The 21,564-nt window shown below is 36.0% G+C and overlaps 1 protein-coding gene and 1 long non-coding RNA gene across 2 annotated transcripts in view; both read left to right on the top strand.

The window, feature by feature from the left end:
* The window catches only part of UNC13C (unc-13 homolog C), a 638,789-nt gene that overhangs the window by 213,340 nt on the left and 403,885 nt on the right, over window positions 1-21,564 (top strand). The window lies entirely within an intron of this gene.
* LOC116664098 lies at window positions 2,386-13,265 on the top strand. The gene is made up of 3 exons (XR_004320437.1): window positions 2,386-2,397; window positions 10,291-10,295; window positions 13,119-13,265. It is a non-coding gene; the product is annotated as an uncharacterized LOC116664098 (long non-coding RNA).

Raw genomic sequence — 21,564 nt, 5'->3', positions numbered from 1 at the left:
ATAGGCCATACATGTTCACATGGCAGAAGTCAGATCCTATGTTTTCCAGTTTTCTGTGACCTCTACCTTCCTAGGTGCTACAGATACTCTGCTTTTCCCATTTCCATGTCCTGCCTGACCCGATGGGTATTTGAGTTTATAACCCTTGATCAAGACGAGGAAAATGAGACCCAGAGAGGGTGAAACAATTTCTCAGGTACCAAACTAATTAGTAACAGGATGAATTGGACCCCCAAACTCCTAACTATTAATCTTCTTTTCTTTTTACTGTACCACACAATCATTTGTGAGAATCAATTCATTCTTTATTAGAGAATATGGATTTAAAACAGGTACACAATCAGTTACCTAACACCCGTGGAAACAGATATGTTTGGAAAGTCAGAATTTTTTAAACCTCAGTAAGGTAATGCTATTAGCCTGTCAACTATTATGGAAGAATCCAGCAGGGTCTGGGGCAGCATCCTACATTAAATAAATTAATATTTCTACCGTGAAATGTATGAATGTTAATCCTAAGTGAAAGAAATATAAAACTATGCATAACCACATGTCAGTTCAGTCGGGTTTTGCTATCAAGTCAGGCCAGGACAGGTCTTGCAATAAATTTGTTCTGGTTCCAAATTTCTGGGATTTCAGAATGGCAGATAAAGGCTTATGGATAGCTGTAGCTCTCCCAATATTCTTGTGTTTCTTATCTCCGTTTTCTTATAAAATGAGGCTAATAATAATTCCAACTTCAACAGAGATACAATAGATGTAAAGAACAGTGGCTGGGGCACAGTAGGATCTATATAAGTAATGATTATTGTTGTTATTTTCTATTATTGGTAATTTGGTCTAAAATATTTATTTTTTAAATCAGATTCTTGGCTTGTTTTTCTGCAGCTGTCTCCTCAGTGTCCATTTTTAAGCCTTCAGAGGCACTCTATACAATCAGTTCTGAATGGCTTCCTCTGACCCAGGGGACAAGAAACAATGACCTATGGGCCAGATGTGGCCTGCCTCTTTGTAGGGCCCATGCCCCAAGAATGCCTTTCACATTTTAAAATGGCTAAAACAAAAGTCAAAGGAAGAACACTATTTTGTAACATGTGAAAATTATGTAAAATTCGAATTTCGGTGTCCATATATAAAGTTTAACAGAAACACAGCTTTACTGCATTATTTCCACGTTCTGTAGTAGTTGCAATGGTAGAGTTGGTAGCTGTAGCAGAGGCCACATGTCCTAGGAAGCCTACAGTATTTATAATACTGCCCATGACGGAAAAAGTTTGCCAGCCCCTGCTCTGACCTGCCCCTGGTCACAGGCCCCCTGCTGCTCTCAGTTTCTCTGGCTTGTGACTTCCACGCTTTGCCTTGCAAAGCAAATCCGTTTCACTCTAACTGGTTTCCGAAGATGACCTTGGATTTGCTTCTGTTGAGGTTTAGGGTATCCTCCTTCTTTGATGCAGAAGTCAACCCTCTTTTTTCTTCGCTTATCACTTCTGCCCTGGACGTGATATCCCCCGGCTCTCCCGGCTGTAGGAGTGGAAGCCGGGAGCCTGCTCTGTGGCTCTGCTATGAGAGATTGGTGTGGGTAGAGGGTGGGGAGCAGGCGCATTTGTTCTGGCACAATGCAGTCTGCAGTTTCAGTTGTTATTTCAAGCACGTCTGAGCTGCCAAAACCCCAGCCCAAAATAAGCCCGCTAGATTCTTTTTTTAAAAATCCATACTTTCCACACTTTAACGTATTTCGCCCCCTGGTTTATCTGCAGATAAAATTGGTGATAGACACCAATCTAGGGCAGCCTCAGTTCTCCATCAGTGTCTAGAAAAAGCCTTGATAACTGCTGAAGCTGTGCTTTACATCCACTTCTTACTTAAATGGACCCAATAGGGCATGAGAAGGGGAAAATTGTGCACGTCACCCAGACAGTTTGGGAGTCTGCCAAGTCACTCTTACATGGGTCTTGATTTGCACAGACAACACAAGGCCCTTTTATCCCCTCTTTCTTTTAAGCCACTACATTTTCTTTTTCATACTGCAGTGATTTTATTGGAAAGTTCAGCCTGGGGTAGGCAGAGGTAAATCAAGAAGCGGGTTTGAATTATCTAGGAACTCTTAACAAGAGAGCTTTGTTCTCATTTCTCTTGGGTGATGTGCACTTTTGAGTCTTTCAGGTTGATCTGTATAAAAGAACATCTTAACCATTTTTAGGTGTAATTATATAACAAAATAATGAATTTACTAACCAACCCTTAAGAGCTTGTCAGCAGTTTAAACTGCAGTAGATTCCCAGCCTCTTCCTTTTCGTAGTTCTTTAAGAATCCGTCACCTTGAAGGTGATCTTATTGGTGATGCAGGATTTTAGTAGTATCAGTATTGTGTAGCTGGGAGTCAGGCAGACCTGTGCTGTCTCATTTGCTAGTGAACTGAACCTCAATTTCCTTATCAATAAATGTCTTAATATTACTTACCGAGTAATGAAAGGATTAAGAAAGAGGGTATACGCACAGTGCAGCTCAGACATATATGAGCTTTTCATATGTGATGGTTGTTAGTACTATGAGGCGTATTGAGCAGCCATTGTGGAGTATCAGTCTGGCCAATTGTATTGTGATTTATTATTTCAAATAATTCATGGATAATTTAGGTCAATTAAAAAAAGCATCAATGTATATTTTATTCATTTTTTCATGTGTGCACATATTTAAAAGCATTATTTATATAACTACTTTCTCTAGAGATTTAATAGTGCCAGAGAATAATTTTCAAATATCAGATACATAAACATGCAAATCATGATTATTTTTTAATCTGACAACAAAATAGTATTTTAGGGGCCACCTAGCTAATTGGCTTCATATTATAGTTGAGGGTGCTTAGTAATTTTCTTGACGTCAGCCAGTTAGCTCATGGTGGGGTCCGTGAATAGGGTCCTCTAGAGTTCTAGGCCACCTCTTTTCACTTCGTCACTCAGACTTGCATTTAATTTAATTCCTTTTAAATGCTCCCTCCCCTTTCATTTGTAAATATACAAGGTATTTAGGAAAATTATTGTTTAATTGCTTACAGTGCCCAGGAAAACACCACATTTACTGGGTAGTGAAAAAGTAGTTCAGTTTTCTACCAGGTGACAAGGAGGCTGCCAGCATTTGAGAGAGTCCGCTTTTACTTCTAAAGGAGTTTGTTTCAATGTAAGAAACCTATGAATTGAAACTGCTGTTATTAGCACCCCCTTCCACACCCACCTTTAACATCTCACTACCATGTTCTGTTCTGTTGGTCAAATACTTGGGAGAATATTCTTTGCTGTGCAGAAAGAATAAAGGCAAAAGAGACAAATGTAGCTGAACAAATATTTCTACCTGCTTTCTTTCCATGAAAGTTGAATTTAATATTAGAGTGGTTTAGATGATTATAAAAACTCATTTTATAGGGTCATCTGTATTTTAATATATTTTTCTAATGTATAGAATGGACATTTTATCCCCATCTTTATGACAAGGAAACAGTATCTGAGAGATGAGTGAATTATGAAGGGCTTGTGACTTGTCGGTGGTTAAATTGGGTTTCAGATTTCCATCTTTAGGCAGCAAGTCCAAGGTTCTTCTGAGAAGAATATGAGGTCAACCCTCTATATCCCTGGGTGTCAAATAGCCTTGGAGGTAAAGGGAAAGAAAAAAGGACTTCCCAGCATAAATTGGCTATTTCTCACTTACTATCTTTCTGAGAAAATGCTAAATGTGCATTCCTAATACAGATTATTAAACATTTTCTTTCTTACAGTGCATTTTTAATGCATCTTCTTATTTGCAAATTGTGTTTCTTCAGCAGTACTAATTCTTAAAACACTAATATAGTAATTGGCACGAATAGTAGTTGCTTTATTGGTCCCATAATATCTAATTAAATTTAATAATAGTAATTACAAACTACCTTGCTAAATAAGACATTACGACCTAAACAAATAAGCCTATGTAATATTCTTTCCTCATCAATTTTATTCTTTGTTTCTGTACTCTTTCTATTCTATTAATCTGTTCTTTTTGATCAATTTGGTCTCAGTTCCTCATATGTAACAAAAGAAGTGGGTTTTGATTCTCTCAAACATCCCTTTTTGCAACTGCATTTTATGAGCTTATGTATTGTCTTTATAACTCATGAATGTGGAGGCATACCCACCTTCTTTTCTTTCTAAATTAAATATTTCATTTAAACTATTGATATCTGGCTTTGCAAATTCCCAGCCTTATGTCTGGATTATCTTCCACCTAATTTTCTAAATTCAAGGGTCCTGAGTCTGACTGAACCTGTCCTCTCTACAACATTGTGTTAATTTCAGGTTGACAACAGTGATTCTGTTACACACACACACACACACACACACACACATTCTGTTCCAGATTCTTTTTCATTATAGGTTATTACAAGATATTAAATATAGTTCCCTGCGCTATACAGTAGGTCCTTGTTGGTTATCTATTTTATACATAATCGTGTGTGTATGTTAATCCCAAACTCCTAATTTATCCCTTCCACTTCCCCTTTGGTAACCGTAAGTTTGTTTTCTATGAGTGTGAGTCTCCTTCTGTTTTGTAAATAAGTTCATTTGTATCATTTTTTTTAGATTCCACATATAAGTGGTATCATATGATATTTATCTTCATCTTTCTGATTTACTTCACTCGGTATGATAATCTCTAGGTCCATCCATGTTGCTGCAAATGGCATTATTTTATTTTATGGCTGAGTAGTATTCTGTTATATATACATACCTGCATCTTCTTTGTCCATTCATCTGTTGATGGACATTTAGGTTGCTTCCATGTCTTGGCTATTGTAAATTGTTCTGCTATGAACTTGGGATGCATGTGTCTTTTTGAATTAGAGTTTTCTCCCGATACGTGCCCAAAAGTGGGATTGCTGGATCATATGGCAAGTCTATTTTTAGTTTTTTAAGGAACCTCCATACTGTCCTCCATAGTGGCTGCACCAATTTGCATTCCCACCAACAGTGTAGGAAGGTACCTTTTTCTCTCCACCCTCTCCAGCATTTATTATTCGTAGACTTTCTGATGATAGCCATTCTGACAGGTATAAGGTGGTACCTCATTGCAGTTTTGATTTGCAATTCTCTAATAATTAGCGATGTTGAGAATCTTTTCATATGCCTGTTGGCCATCTCTATGTCTTCTCTAGAGTAATGTATATTTAGATCTTCTGCCCATTTTTTAATTGGGTTGTTGGGTTTTTTGATATTAAGCTGTATGAATTGTTTGTATATTTTGGAAATTAATCTTTTGTTAGTCACATCATTTACAGATGTTTTCACCCATTCCATAGGTGGTCTTTTCATTTTGTTTATGGTTTCATTTGCAAAAGCTTTTAAATTTAATTAGGTCCTATTTATTAATTTTAATTTTTATTTTTATTACTCTTGGAGACAAATCCAAAATAATATTACTGCAATTTATGTGAGAGTCTTCTGCCTGTGTTTTCCTCTAGGATTTTTAGAGTATTGGTCTTATATTTAGGTCTTTAATCCATTTTGAGTTTGTTTTTGTATATGGTGTTAGAGAATGTTCTAATTTCATTCTTTTACATGTAGCCTGCCAGTTTTTGCAGCACCATTTACTGAAGTGACTGTCTTTCTCCACTGTATATTCTTGCCCTCTTTGTTGTAGATTAATTGACTGTAAGTGCATGGGTTTATTTCTGGACTATCTATTCTGTTCCATTGATTTATGTGTCTGTTTTGTGCCAGTACCATACTGTTTTTTTTGTTTGTTTGCTTGTTTGTTTTTATTGAGGTATTTTGTTTGCTTGTTTTTTTATTTAGGTAAATACTGTTTTGATTTATTGAGGCTTTGTAGTATAGTCTGAAGTCAGGGAGCCTGATTCCTCCCGCTTCATTCTTTTTTCTCAAGATTGTTTCGGCTATTCAGGGTCTTTTGTGTTTCCATACACATTTTAAAATTTTTTGTTCTAGTTCTGTAAAAAATGCCATTGGTAATTTGATAGGGATTGCACTGAATGTGTAGATTACCTTGGGTAGTATGGCCATTTTAACAATATTCATTCTTCTAATCCAAGAGCACAGTAAGTCTTTCCGTCTGTTAGTGTCATCTTCAGTTATTTTCATCATCATCTTATATTTTTCAGAGTAATGGCCTTTTGCCTCCTTAGGGTTATTCCCAGGTATTTTACTCTTTTTGTTGCAGTGGTAAATGGGGATTGTTTCCTTCATTTCTTTTTCTCTATTTTGTTGTTAGTATATCGAAATGCAACTGATTTCTGTATATTAATTTTGTATCCTGCAACTTTACTACATTCACTGATGAGTTCTAGTAGTTTTCTGGTAGCATCTTTAGGGTTTCCTATCTATAATATCGTGTCATCTGCAAACAGTGACAGTTTTACTTCTTCTTTCACAATCTGGATTCCTTTTATTTATTTTTATTCTCTGATTGCTGTGGATATGACTTCCAAAACTATGTTGAATAAAAGTGTTGATAGTGGGCATCCTTGTCTTGTTCCTGATTTTAGAGGAGATGCTTTCAGTTTTTCACCAGTGAGTATGATGTTAGCTGTGGGTTTGTCATATGTGGCCTTTATTATGTTGAGGTATGTTCCTTCTATACCCACTTTCTGGAGAGTTTTTATCATAAATAGATGTTGAATTTTATCAAAAGCTTTCTTCTGCATATGACCTATTAAGAAGGTCATACGGTTTTTATTCTTCAATTTGTTAATATGATACACCACATTGATTGATTTGCAGACATTGAAAAATCCTTACATCCCTGGGATAAATCCCACTTGATCATGTTGTATGATATTTTAATGTATTGTTGGAATCAGTTTGCTAGTATTTTGTTGAGGATTTTTGCATCTATATTCATAAGTGATATTGGCCTATAATTTTCTTTTTTTGTCATATCTTTGTCTGGTTTTGGCATCTGGGTGATAGTAGCCTCATAGGATGTGTTCAGAAGTGTTCCTCTAAATTTTTTTGAAATGGTTTCAGAAGGATTGGCATTAACTCTTCTCTAAATGTTTGGTGGGATTTGCCTGTGAAGCCATCTGGTCCTGGACTTTTGTTTTTGGGGAATTTTTAAATTACTTATTCAATTTCAGTACTGATCATATTTTTAATTTCTTTCTGGTTCAATCTTTGCAAATTGTACCTTTCTAAAAAAGTGTCCATTTCTTTTAGATTGTCCATTTTGTTGGTGTATAGTTGCTCATAGTAGCCTCTTAAGATCCTTTGTATTTCTGTGGTGTTGATTGGAACCTCCCCTTTTTCATTTCTGATTTTATTAATTTGGGCTTTCTCCCTTTTTTTCTTGATGAGCCTGGCTAAAGGTTGAACAATTTTGTTTACCATTTTTAAGACCCAGCTTTTAGATTCATTGATCTTTTACTATTTTTTTCTAAGTCTCTTACTCATTTATTTCTGCTCTAATTTTTATTATTTCTTTCCTTCTACTCACTTTGGGTTTTACTGTTCTTCTTTCTCTAATTGCTTTAGGTGTAATGTTAGGTTGTTTATTGGAGATTGTCCTTGTTTCCTGAGGTAAGCTTGCTATAAACTTCCCTTTTAGAACTGCTTTTGCTATGTCCTAGAGGTTTTGGATGGTTGTGTTTTCATTTTCATTTGTCTCTTAAGTATTTTTCAGTTTCCTCTTTGATTTTTGTCAGTGATTCATTGGTTGTTCAGTTGCATACTGCTTAGCCTCCACGTGTTTGCAGTTTTTTTCTTGCAGTTGATGTCTAATCTCATAGTGTTGTGGTTGGAAAAGATGCTTAATATAATTTTAATTTTCTTAAATTTACTGGGGCTTGTTTTGTGGCCCAGCTTGTGGTCTATTCTTGGGACTGTTCCATGTTCACTTGAAAAGAATATGTATTCTTCTGCTTTCAGATAGAATACTCTATAAATATCAATTAAGTCCATCTGGTTTAATGTGTCATTTAAGGCCTGTGTTTTCTTATTGATTTTCTGTCTGGATGATCTGTACACTGATGTAAGTTGGGTGTTAAAGTCCCCCACTGTTATTGTGTTAGTATCAATTTCTCCCTTTATGTCTGTTAACATTTGCCTTACATATTGTGGCGCTCCTAAGTTGTGTGCATATATATTTACAATTGTTATATCTTCTACTCCAGTTGACTCTTTGGTCATTGTGTAATGTCCTTCTTTGTCCCTTGTGACAATCTTTATTTTAAAGTTTATTTTTCTTTTATAAGTATTGCTACTCCAGCTTTCTTTTGATTTCCATTTGCATGGAATACCTTTTTCCATCCCCTCACTTTTAGTCCATATGTATCTCTAGATCTGAAGTGGGCCTCTTGTAGGCAGAAAATATACAGGTTTTGTTTTATATCCATCAGCTAGTCTGTGTATTTTGGTTGGAGCATTTAATCCATTTACATTTAAGGTAATTATCAATATATATGCTCTTATTGCCATTTTGTTAATTGTTTTGGATTTTGGAGGGGAGGAAGGTCTTTTTTCCTTTCTTCTTTTGTTCTCTTTTGTGATTTGATGACAATCTTTACTAGTATTTTTGGATTCCTTTTTCTTTTGGGTGTGTATATCTATTATTGATTTTTGTTTTGCAGTTACCATGAGGTTTTGGTATAGCAGTCCATATATATGCATCATTTATTCTACAATTGATTCCTCCTAGTATATTTTTCAGTTATTGCATTCTTCATCTCTGGTTGTTCTTTATGTTTTCTTTTGGGGGGGTGTAATTAGGTTTATTTATTAATTATTTTTTAATGGAGGTACTGGGGATTGAATCCAGGACCTTGTGCATGCTAAGCATGGGCTCTGCCACTGAGCTGTATGCTCTTTATATTTCTAATCCTTTGTTAAAAACTTATAACTTCTCTCTTTGTACATCCATTCTTCAACCAAATTCTTATATCATCTTTACAATTAATACTCTAAACTCTTTCTCAAGTATTTTGCCTATCTCCACATCACTTAGTTCTTCTTCTGGAATTTTATCTTGTTCTTGCGTCTGAAGCATATTCCTCTGTTGCCTCATTTTGTCTAAATTTTTATTAGCATTTTTATGTATGTGGTACGTTAGTTGCATTTCTCGATCTTGAATAAGTGGCCCTCTGTAGGAGACATCCTATATGTCACAGCAGTGCACTTCCCTTTTATCACCAAAGGGCCAGGGGCCAGCTAGTCCCAGGGTATGGTCTGGCCTGCATTTGCAGACACAGTTACTCAAGCTGCAGGATTGTAGTTTTCTTGCTTCTAGTGTCTGCCCCCTTGGGAGTGACTCTGGTCTAGAATCTTGTATAGGCTTCCTGGTAGGAGGGGCCAGTGCCTGTCCACTGGTGGGTAGAGCTGGGTCCTGGCCCTTTGTTGGGCAGGGTCATGTCTAGGGACATGTCTAGAATCAGCTCTGGGCTTAGGAAGTCTTTTGGCAGCCTGTCTGCTGATGGATGGGGCTCTGTTCCTGCCCAGTTAGTTGTTTGACCTTTGGCATCCCAGCACTGGAGCCTCCAGGCTGTTGGATGGGGCCAGGTATTGATACTAATGACCCAAGCAAGATGTCAGCCTCCAGGAGAGTTCATGCAGATGAATACTCCCTGAAATGTCTGATAACCAATATCTATGTCACTAGGGTGAGCCTCAGCCAACCTCTGCCTCCCCAGGAGACCCTCTAAGACAAGCAGGTAGGAACTGGGCCGGGCTCCTATGAAGTTACTGCTTTTGCCCTTGGTCCCAGTGCATGTGAGAGTTTGTGTGTGCCCTCTAAGAGTGAAGTCTCTGTTTCCTCCAGCCCTGTGCAGCTCCTGTGATTAAGCCATGCTGGCCTTCAAAGCCAAATTCTCTGGGGGCTCCTCTTCCTGGTGCCAGAACCCTGGGCTGGGGATACTGACATGGCCCACAGGACTCTCACTCCTGTGGGAGAACCTCTGCAATATAATTATTCTCCAGTTTGTGGGTCATCCCCACCAGAGGTATGGGATTTGATTATATCACAAGTGCACCCCTCTTACCATCTTCTTGTGGTTCCTTCTTTATATCTTTAGTTGTAAAAGATATTTTTTGGTAGATTCCAGTCTTTTTCATCGATGGTTGTTCAGCAGTTAGTTATGATTTTGCTGTGCTCATGAGAGGAGGTGAGCTCAAGGTCTTTCTACTCCACCAGTGTTGGCCCAATCTCAACAAGTCATTTTTGAATCCAGTATAATACTTACAAGAATTGAGGAGCTGCAAGTCCAAAATCTATAAGGTAGGTCAACATTCTGGAAACTCACACAGGGTTTCCAAGCTTCAGTCTTGAAATGGAATTCTCCTTTTGCCATTGTCATGTTTAGGCATGTAAGGAGGCATGTCTAAACGTGATGATTCAGTAAGTTTGTAAGTAAAAGTTTGGAAAAAGAGGTATCATACAAATACTATACAAAAGAAAGCTATTGTGGTTATACTAATATCAAGATGAAGCTATTCAGGCAAAAAGGATTATTAAAGATGAAGAAACTGCTATATAATGATAGAAGTTCTGTTTATCAGGGAAATCATTTTAAACTTATATGTACCTAATGACTTAGTTTTAAAATATACAAGTATGAATCAATAAGAATAGAAGAAGAATTATATAAAGCTACTGTTAGAATGGTAGATGTTGAATACATCTCTCTCAGTAACTGATAGAACTAGCAGAAAATAATTAGTAAAGACATTAAATATTTGAAAAACACAACACATTAGGTCTGATGGATATATTTATACACTTAAACCCCAAAATACAAAATACATATATAAATTCTTATTAAGTACCCATACAATATTTCAAGAATTTGACCAAATATAGGACTAGTCTCATCAAATTCCAAAGAAATAAAATTAGAGTATGTTCTCAGACCATATGAAATTCAGCAAAGAATAAACAATGTAAAGACCCCTTAAAATTCCCATATTTGGAAATTAAGAAATACACTTCTGATATATCCATCAATTGTGAAAGACAGATATGATGACTTATTTGGTTAATAAACTGTAAAAATTTGGTTATGAGAATTGTGAAATTTTAAACTGATTCAATATTGGGTTATATTAAGGAATAATGTGGTTATGTTTTAAAAAAGAGTCCTTATATTTTTAAGAGTTTTACAAATGACATATTTACCAATGATTTACTTCAAAATAGTCCTGAGAGTAGAGGAGTAGATGGGGAATAAATATGAATAAAAAAGAAGTCTATAAGTTGATAATTGTTGAATCTGGACTATGAGCCCAAAGTGGATTCATTAAGCTACCATCTCAATTTTTATGTATGTTTTAAATTTTTTGTAATTAAAAATTTAAAAATAATTCATTTATAAATAACCCCTGAATCAAAGAAGAAATTCCAATGAAAACTAGCAAATATTTTAAATGGAATGATAATTTAAAGTGCTATATGAAAACTGTAGAATGTAACAAAGACAGGTTTTTAGAGAAGTTTATAGTCTTTAATGAGTATATTAGAAAAGAAGAATGGCTGAAAGTCACTGACATAAGCAATCTCTTCAAGATATTAAGAAAAAAATCCCCACAAAAATAGAAAAAAGAAATAAAGGGCAGAAATTAATGGCAAGAAAAAAATATATAAAAATAGGATTAACAAAACCAGAAGTTGGTTCTGTGAAAAGACTAACAAAACTGCTTAGGGAACAGGGTGAAACTTACCGAGAACAAAGAGAGAGAGAAAAAAAAGTGAGATATTAAAAGAGGCTTTGCCACAAGCTTTTCAGACATTTAAAGATCACAGTAGTATATTATGAATCTTAGAATAATCAACTTTAAAACTTAAATGAAGTAGACAAATACTTAGAAAAATACAATTACTAAAACTGGCACAGTAAGAAATAGGAAGTCTGAATAGTCCAGTAACAATGAAAGCAATTAAGTGTGTAATTTTAAATCTTCTCACAAGTAAAACTCCAGACCCAGATGGCATCACCAGAAAAATATACCTAATTTTCAAAGAAGAAATGATGCCAATTATCACAAACTCATCTCAAGTCTTGAAGAAAAGGGAAACACTCAAGCTAATTTGATGAGGGCAGCATATCTTTGATATTAAAACCTGAAAAGGGCTTTATAGGAAAAACATTACAGAATAATAGCATTCATCAATGTAAATGCAAACATTCTAAATAGATATTAGCAAACCAAATCTAACAATATATGAAGGATAACGTAAACAGCTGAGTTTCTTCTAAAAACACAGATTGAATAACATTGAAATAGCAAGCCATGACATTCAGCATTATCAGAATGAAGGAAAAAATTATATGATTGCCTCATCAGATAATATTTGTAAAGTATTAGATAAATATTAACATCCATTGACTAACCTGCAGGGACCTGGTTAAAATGAACTGCATCAGTCTGTAGGGTATCTATAAAATGATACAACATGTCAGTCATCTGTAGGGGTGAAATGTTGAAAATTTCCTTAAATCAGGAACAAGACAAAGACACCTGATATCACTTCTCCAACTGGAAATTGTTTTGAAGATTCTGGCTCTTGAAGCAAGGCAATAAATAAATAAATAAATCCATAAAAATAAATCAATAGAATAAAATTCTGTTATCATTCACAGGAGAGACAGTTTATATGTAAAAATTACCAAACACACCATACAATTCACCTATTTAATGTGTACAATTCAATGACTTTTAGTTAACCAGCTCTTTTTAAACACAAGGACAGAGTTTATTCAGTACATTCATTTGGTGATGTATAGTATAGATTTTTAATTTTAATTTTTTATTTTAAAAATTTCAAGGATGTGCAAAAGTAGAAAAATTATTTTAAAAATTCTAGGTACCTATTTTATAGGTTCAAAAAAATTTTTAACACTTTGCCAGTTTTATTCCATCTATTCCCTCTACCATTTTGCCCATATATTTTAAAGCCATTTACAAGCATCAGATAATTTCGCTTTCAAATGCTAGTTTGTCCCTCTAAATAAATGAAGAGTTCCAAGAAATTCTTGATAAAGAAAAACAAAGTAGGAGGATTCGCTTTTAGAATATTAACACATGTAATAAAGTTATAATAATAAAGTCAGAGTGGTATTGATCCTGGGATAAAAATATAGATGAGAGGGTGGGACTGAAGAATGCAGAAATTGACCAATGTATTATGGGCACTTGATTAACAACAATATAGGTCCCATAGAGCAATGGCAAAAACATGGTATTTTCAATAAATACTGCTGGTTAAATTGGATATCTATATGGAAAAAATAAACCTCAGTCCTGTCCCATCCTCACATCACACACAAAAATCAACTTGATGAGACTGTAGCTCTGAATATAAAAGCAAAACAATAGAGCTCTAAAAGATAATACAGAAAATTATCTTTATGACATTTGATTGTGAAAAGATCTCTTAAAATCCAAAGAAGCCCTAATTATAAAGAAGAAGACTGATAAATGAGACTACCACTAAAATCAGGACATTCTATTTACAGCATTAAGAGAGCGAAAAAGGAAGCCAAAAATGACATGAAATACTTACTAAGCATACATTATGGACTGAATTGTGTTCCCCACAAAGCCATATATTGAAATCCTAACCCCCAATATGACTGTATTTGGACATAGGACTTATAAGGGGGTAATTAAAGTTAAATGAGGTCATAAAGATGGACCCGAATCCAGTAGGACTGGTGTTCCTATAAAAAGAAGGGATACTAGGAGTGTGAACACAGAGAAAGACCATGTGAGGACGGATGGAGTAAGGCATCTGTGTGTAAGTCAGGAAAAGAGGTTTTCACCAGAAACCAACCCAACCAGCACTTTCATCTTAGACTTCTGTCCTCCAGAAGTATAAGAAAATAAGCCTCTGTGGTTGAAGCCACTCAGTCTGTGGTATTCTGATAAGGCAACTCTGGTAGATTGATAGTGCGTGTAATTGACAGAGAGCTTGTATTCAAAATATATAGTGAATTTTTACAAATTCAACAACCCAATAGAAAAATGGGCAAGAGATATGAACAGGCACATCACAAAAAGGACAGTCAGTTCACCATTAGATATACACGTAAAGGCACTCCACCTCATTAGTCATCAGGAATATACTAATTAAAGCTACAAATTAAACACATTTGTATGTCACCAGGCTTAAAAAGAGAAAAGAAAAGGAAAATGATCTCAATGGCAGATGTTGGTGATGGTCTGCAGCAGTAGAAACATTCCTGGACTGCCAGTAAGAGTGTCAGGAGGTGCAACTACTTTAGAAAAAATTTGGATTTATCTCTCAGAGTTAAAGAGACCCATACCCAATGACCTCATAGTTCTGCTTCTACATATACATAAGAACGTTCATAAGACATAGCCATGAATAATAATATTAGTAGTAGTATTTGTAACCCCCAAATGGGTAGAAACAACCCAATGTCCACCAACAGTAGAATAGATAAAGTATGATATAGTCATACAGTGAAACAGCAGTGATTCTCAACAGTGGGAAATTTGGACCCCCAGAGGACATTTGGCAACGTCTGGAGATAGTTTTGGTTGTCACAACTTAGCTGTGGGGATGCTACTGGCATCTAGGGGTAGAGGCCAGGAATGCTACTAAACACCCTACAGCAGCCCCCCTTAGCAAAGAATTATCTGACTTAAGATGTCAGTAGTGCCAAGGCTGAGAAAAATTCTTCTGTGGTAATAAAAATAAATGAGAAACAACTGCACAAACAACTTGTATAAATCTCACAAACATAATTTCAAGGGAAAAAAAAAATCCAATCTCAAAAGAACACATAATTGTATGATTCCATTTATGTAAGTTCAAAAAACAAATGATCTAAATGCTAGGACTAAAGGACACCAGCTCATGTAGTGAAACTGAAAAGGAAAGCAGGGAAGTGATTAACATGGAAGTCAGGACTGTGGCTATCTTTCTGGGAGTAGGAGGAGATGGTAATTTGGAAGAGGCACAAGATGAGTTTGAAGGTGCTGGCAATATTGCTTTCTGACCTGTATGGGGTTACACGGGCATTCACACTATGATAATTTTTGTCTTCTGTGCAGTGCAATTTCTGTCTGCACAAAATGCTTAAAAACAAAGTAAAATTTTAAAAAATAATTATGAAACTATTGATGGAGAGTTCTGGAGAGTTGGTTAGTTGCTCCATTTTTTTCATCCCGAATGGGGTGACATGTTTAAAGAGAATCTGCATGAAGAAAGACATGTTGATAGTATAGAACATGCAAAAAAATCTTTGTAAAGAGATCTATTTCTAAGTTTCTAAAAATGATGTTTCCACTCTCCTTAAGGGTCACATGGCATAACCAAAACTTTATCAACAAAATGATAAAATCAAGGTTGTTGGTCACTCAGAATATTATCAAAGGGCCTGGAGATAAGATGGGTTTGATACTCTTCTGACAAAGGAGGAGCATAAATCTCTGTTCAGCTGTTATGTTTGTTTTATAATCTCCCTAAAATGAGAGTTTCAGAGAGGGAGAGTTGGGGGTGATGAAAAAAGTAATCGTAAATCTGTTGGAGTGCCGCGGTATGCTGCCGTGGAAATTGTCTTGTTTGCTGTAGGTTGGAGGCGTTGCCATTGACTTCATGTGTACTGTGGGTGCTGCTGGTTTTCTAGTTCAGTGCTCATCAGTTGCTGGAAGCACTGTTTCCTTTTCTCCTAGCAACGTAAATTGAACTTATCCGATTCAGACAAGTGTCATTCACTTCTGATCTGTTTTTCTTACTGTTCCCATGCCAAGTAGTATTTTTATAAATTCTGCTCCAGACAGTGGAACAGACTTAAAGTCTGGTTGTCTCCCTGTTAAATATTATACTGTTAATTCTGACTTCTGGAGCTGAATCATTTCTCTTAGCATGTGCTATGCTTTTGGGAGGGAGCAAGAAATCAATTTTTTTTTTAATATAGAATGAAAGAATCTTAAATTTTAGAAAGTCCATGGAAATCCTCTAGTTCACCAGATGTGACAGATGGATTTCTAGCCTGTACCTGAATGCTACTGATATCTGGGAGCTCATTACCTTATGAAATTATTTCTCTGCATTTTTGCAAAACTATTTATGAGAAAGTAATCTTCTGTATTAGGTTGAAATATATAACCTTGAATTTTCCACTCATTCTTACCCCCTTTGTTCTATCCTTATTATATTGGTGATTGTTTTTATTTCCATCTTGCTCAGTAATGAACATATGTTAACTCGTGTCTAGAGATTGTCAAAGGTTCCCTGAAGTCCACAGCTGTGCAGATTATAGACTTAAATTAGTCTGATGAACATTACCACCACAGGTGAATTTCCTGTGCCCAAACTACTTCAGTTTCCACTAAGAGAGGCCCACAGAGCAGTTGCTTTAGACAAAGCCTTGTTTAGGTGCCGGAGAGAATTATTACAGATTAGCCCTGCCACCTAAGAAGCTGAATTAAAAACAACTTTCTGTTTCATGGTCTTCAAGCTCACTTTCTCTAGTGACCAAAGCTTTTATCTCTACTAGGGACTTCCCTGACTGGGGAACTATCAAATAATTTCCAACTATTCATCAATTCTGGTTAACTTGGATATTGGGAGGGAAAAAGCTTAGGGACAATTTGTAATATTATTTAAAACAAAACTTGTCAAAACATAGCCCACTTGGAAAAAATGTAATTTTATTTTCTTAAAATTGCGTCTAATATTTAAGAACACATCCATCTGATTATTGAACTGTATACAAGTGACACCCATGTAACTTGGGAATATAAAATATTACATACATCTCAATGTTAAAATAGTCTTAAAATGGGCTCCTATGGTGCTTGTATCGAGTGAATTGTCATTAAAAAAAATTAGGGATAGAAGTAGAAGCAGCCATGAGCTCATTCTTTTTCCATCTTTTTTTTTTTTCTCCAATCGCCAAAACCCTCTTCTTTCTAATTCTTAGGATTCAGTTCCCAGAGATCACTCCGCCACAGCTTTGCCTGTATCATTGGTCTTCAGTTTGAGGCTGGTCCAGCTTTCCTCTTAGAAGAGTTGGGTAGAGGGAAAATGTTACTCTGCCAGTGAAGAGACAGTAGCATTCTTAGATAGCATTGGTCAAATTGCAATTGTAGATGTAGTTGCCAAACAATAAGTGCTTTTTTACAGGTGGACAGTCACACTGATTCATAGAAATATTAATTTTTTTCTCATAAAACATTATTAATATTATTGTTGTATGTCATTAATTCTGTTGTTTAATCAGAGCTCAGCGACAAACAAGTTTACCTACTCCTGGACTATAGCTCTGACCATTACCTGGCACTTCTTTTCTCCAGAATACTCTCTTAAGTTTAAATATTGACATTGGAGTTAGAATTTTGGGTTAAGAAGAGCATGAATTCCTGCTGTTTATTTTTTCATTTTTAATTTCGAAGCATATAGAGAGTAGAGGCAATGTCATGCATAGTGACTCAGCATTCATATTGCAAACAATAAATGAGGATTTAAACATTTTCTGCTTTTTCATGAGTAAGTTACTCTTGGGAGGAGGAGAAGAAGGCACTAGTTTCACACCAGTGAACGACAAGAAAATTTGAAATTGACCCCACTTGGCTTTGTAGCCGGCTAACTAGGGAGAAAAGCATAAGGGGAGTTCCAGAAACTGGATGTTAGAATTGGCAATGTTATGGTCCCATCCTACCCTCTACCTGCATGCTTTTGACGATCATCAGCAGTCGTCCCCAACCTTCTCCCGTTCGGCATTAAAATGCCTCCCTTCCCACCTCCTTCCTGCTTCTGTGGGAGACAGGCCAGAACAGGCAGTAGGACTTCCAAATGTGATGCTTTAATCCTGAGTGGACGGCAGGAGAGAGAGTGCAGTGGCGGCAGAGCTCTGACCCAGATTACTGGGAGGGACTTTGGCCCTGACACAAACAGCCTGAGGCTCACATGTGTTTCCTTTGCTGATGGACAAGAGAACTCTGACATTGGTGAAAGTTCTTTCTCTGAGGATATGTGTCACCTGCAAATGTCAAGTGATAATTTTATGCTGGCTGGAGGGAAGCAGCTCACTCAAAATGGACCTACTTCATGATTGCAGGGGGAGAATACATCCTGTATGGGCCTTCTCTTGAGGCCCTATAGATTCGGTCTGGAGGATTTCTTTAGATACCATTTAAAAAAAAATATATATATATATATATATTTGTCAGGCGCCTACCATTTCTCTAGGAGTTAAAAAAAAGCATTGGTAAAAAAGCTTCAGATGAATGGACAAGAAGCTCTATCTACCCAATACTTAGTGTCCTATTTAAAATAAGAATAAGAGCAAATGCAATTATGATACCATATAAACATGCTTCTAAATTCTTTTTGTATTTGCTTACAATCCTCACAACAATCTTTCAGGATATTAACCCAAGTTTACCCAAGATAGGCCTAGAGAAACTCAGCAACCGTCTGTGTTTAGAAAGGGGTCGAGTCAGGATTCAAGCGCATATCCTCTGGCTCAAGTTCATGCTCTTACCAATTATATTTAGCCACTTACTGAGAAGTTTATTCTGCACACTGCCCAACATTGAAATATTTCAAAATTCTGAAGGACAGGAGTTACCCTCCCCCCTTTTCCATCTGGATGTTGATATTCTATAAAGATGGCAGGAGACATGGCATTGGATGGCTTGCTGTGGAAAGGCTGTGTCAGCCTGGAAGCTCCCATTGCTGGGCTAAGCTGCCTGAGACATAGGTGAGTCTATCAGCTCTGGGAAGACCCAGCTTGGTTCTGTCTCTCCAAATGGGGCATGTGTGGTGGAACTGGCACGTGTTGGTAGGGACCTGATGAGGACCTGTTGAGGAGCACTAAGGAGAATTTGAAGCCTGTTTGCAGAGGGGTGAGAATGCTGTTGGTACCCACTTAGCCTCGGTTCTGTAAGCTCTAAAGGTCATCCCGAAATGCCAGAGAATCACACATCGTCCACCAAAGCCAGCAGGGATTCAGTCTCTGGGCCTCCGTCGGCCTTCAGTCTCTAGGTCTCCTCTGAACTCCACTGGCTCTCGCTCTGAACTCTTGCTTGTGGCGCTGGTTTGATCCCACCTCTCATTTTCAGTTTAGCATTTGCACTAGTCCCTGATGCACTCAGAGTTTCCTCTTTCCTTAAATGACCCTCCCTTGATATTGTCCCTCCAGCTCTTCTTACCTTGTATTGTCTCAATTAACATCCTCTTCCTAGTTTTGTCCTTGTGGAACCTCAATAACATTTTTTTTTTTGGCTATTTTTCTCATGTATTCTTCCAGATGGGTTTTATTGTTTGTTCATAGGTTCTAAGTCATCTGTTGAAATTTATATTGGAGCTGCTCTAAAGTTGTGGATTAATTTGGGAAGACTTGATATATTTGTAATGATGAATCCTCCTATCTGCTATTCTGTATTCTTACATTTATTTGAGGTTTATATTTTGATCTCTGTAAATTTTTGTGGGTTTTAAATGTAGTTTTTTATATGTATTGACATGCTTATTTCTATAGGTTTTATATTTTTATGACTCAATGGACTGCGGAATTTTTCCAGTATCTTTTTTGAATATTGCCAATGTATAGAGAAGCTATCCATGTCTAGATATTTATTTTGTAACATTTGTTACAAAATATTACAAATATTTTGTCCTCTTTCTGAAAACTTTATTAGATTGTAAAGTTTTTCTAGTTTAGGATTTTCAGGAGGCATCACTTTGTCCTACTCATCTTAAAATTTTCCATTTGGCTTGGTTTCTGCTACCAGCATTTTCCTGTTGAGATTTATTTCTTAATTTTTAGTCTTCTCATCACTGGCAAGCTTTGCCTGTTATACATCGAACCATGTTTCTTTCCTTAGATATCAGAAATTTGACATCAATACTGGTTTTTATTAAAATCAAATTTACTGTACCTCTTAGATTTGGGAATATGGATGTAGATCCTTTTAAGGGCTGAGGAGAGGGTCATATGTCTTTCTAATTTCTTCCTCCCATGTTGCTACCCATAAAGGCCCTGACTGTGACTTGCCCACCTCGTTGGCAGGGCCTAAGTTCTCAGAAAGCCCCTTTCCTGAGGCTGTGTAGTTTAGGGTGCTACCTGAACAAACAATTTAAGGATGACAATGTGTGGTATCCTGAAGGTCATGTTTTTTAACATGACATTTTTATTACGAACCTTCATAATCTTCAAAATTAGCAGCTCTGTGGGGATGGAGGGAATGAGTGAAATAGGTGAAGGCAATTAAGAGGTACAGACTTCCAGTTACAAAATAAATGAGTCACAGGGATGAAATGTACAGCATGGGGAATATAATCAATAACAATGTAATACCTTTGTATAGTGACAGATGATAACTAGACTGATGGAGGTGATCATTTTGAAATACATAGAAGTATCAAGTCACTGTGTTGTGTACTAGGAACTAACTTAGTGTTATAGATCAAGTATACTTTAAAAAAAAAAAACAAGAAATCTCATAGATAAAGAGATCAGATTTGTGGTTACCAGAGGCAGGGGGTTGGGAGAGGGCAAATTGGATGAAGGTGGTTGAAAGGTACGAACTTACAGTTATAAGATGAGTAAATACTAGGGATGTAATGTACAACACGATTAATGTAATTAATACTGCTGCACATTATTTATGAAAGTTGTAGAGAGAGTAAATCCTAAGTGTTCTCATCACAAGGAGAAATACGTTTTTCTTTTTCTTTTATTTTATATGTGTATGAGATGATGGATGTTCACTAAACTTATTGTGATCATTTCATGATGAATGTAAGTCAGATAATTATGCTTTACACCTTAAACTTATATAGTGCTGTATGTCAAAAAAGAAAAGAATGATATTGATGGCTGAAAGTAGCTCAAGAATTAATAAACTTTGAATTAAGTGCCAAAAAAAAAAATAGGAGCTACTATTAAACTAATAGATGAAAACATATTCATTCAACAAATATTTAGAGTATCTGCTACAATTTTTAAAAGTAACAATAGTAAATAAACCATCAATATTTTATAATAACTATACCTGGTACTATGTAAATCTTTACATACATTATTCCATTTATGCTCACACTAACACACTGACGTAGTGTTATAATCCCTCTTCTAAGCTGTGTCTTAAAGAGGTTTACAGATTTGCTCCAGGAAACACGTACAGTGTTGGAGCCAAGACTAGAACCTGGAAACTCTTTCCTCTTAATCACCAAGAACATTGCTAGTTGCAAGTGATGTAAAAAAATTGAAAAGAAGTACTCAATACCTTCATTGTGTCTAGAAGCTACTAGGGGAGATAGACATTTGGATAATTAATATGTAATATGTCAACTGAAAGAGGCTAAAAATGAAAGTATATATAAAACATGTTGAGATTATAGTTACTTTTGACATCATCTCAGATTTATTTTTTAACATGGATTTCGATATTACTTCATTGGAGACTTCAATGGAAAATTTTTTTTTTTTAATTTCCAGTTATTCTATAACAAAGATAGGAAAAAGTTTTCTTTGCTTTGAGAGTAAGTGTTTGAAAATATCTTCCTCTCAGGTAAAGGTAAAATCATCTTGGAAGAATCTCCTAGCTTCTAAGA

Source organism: Camelus ferus, chromosome 6, assembly GCF_009834535.1.
Source record: "Camelus ferus isolate YT-003-E chromosome 6, BCGSAC_Cfer_1.0, whole genome shotgun sequence".
NCBI lineage: Eukaryota > Metazoa > Chordata > Mammalia > Artiodactyla > Camelidae > Camelus > Camelus ferus.
This window is presented reverse-complemented; position numbering and strand designations above follow the sequence as displayed.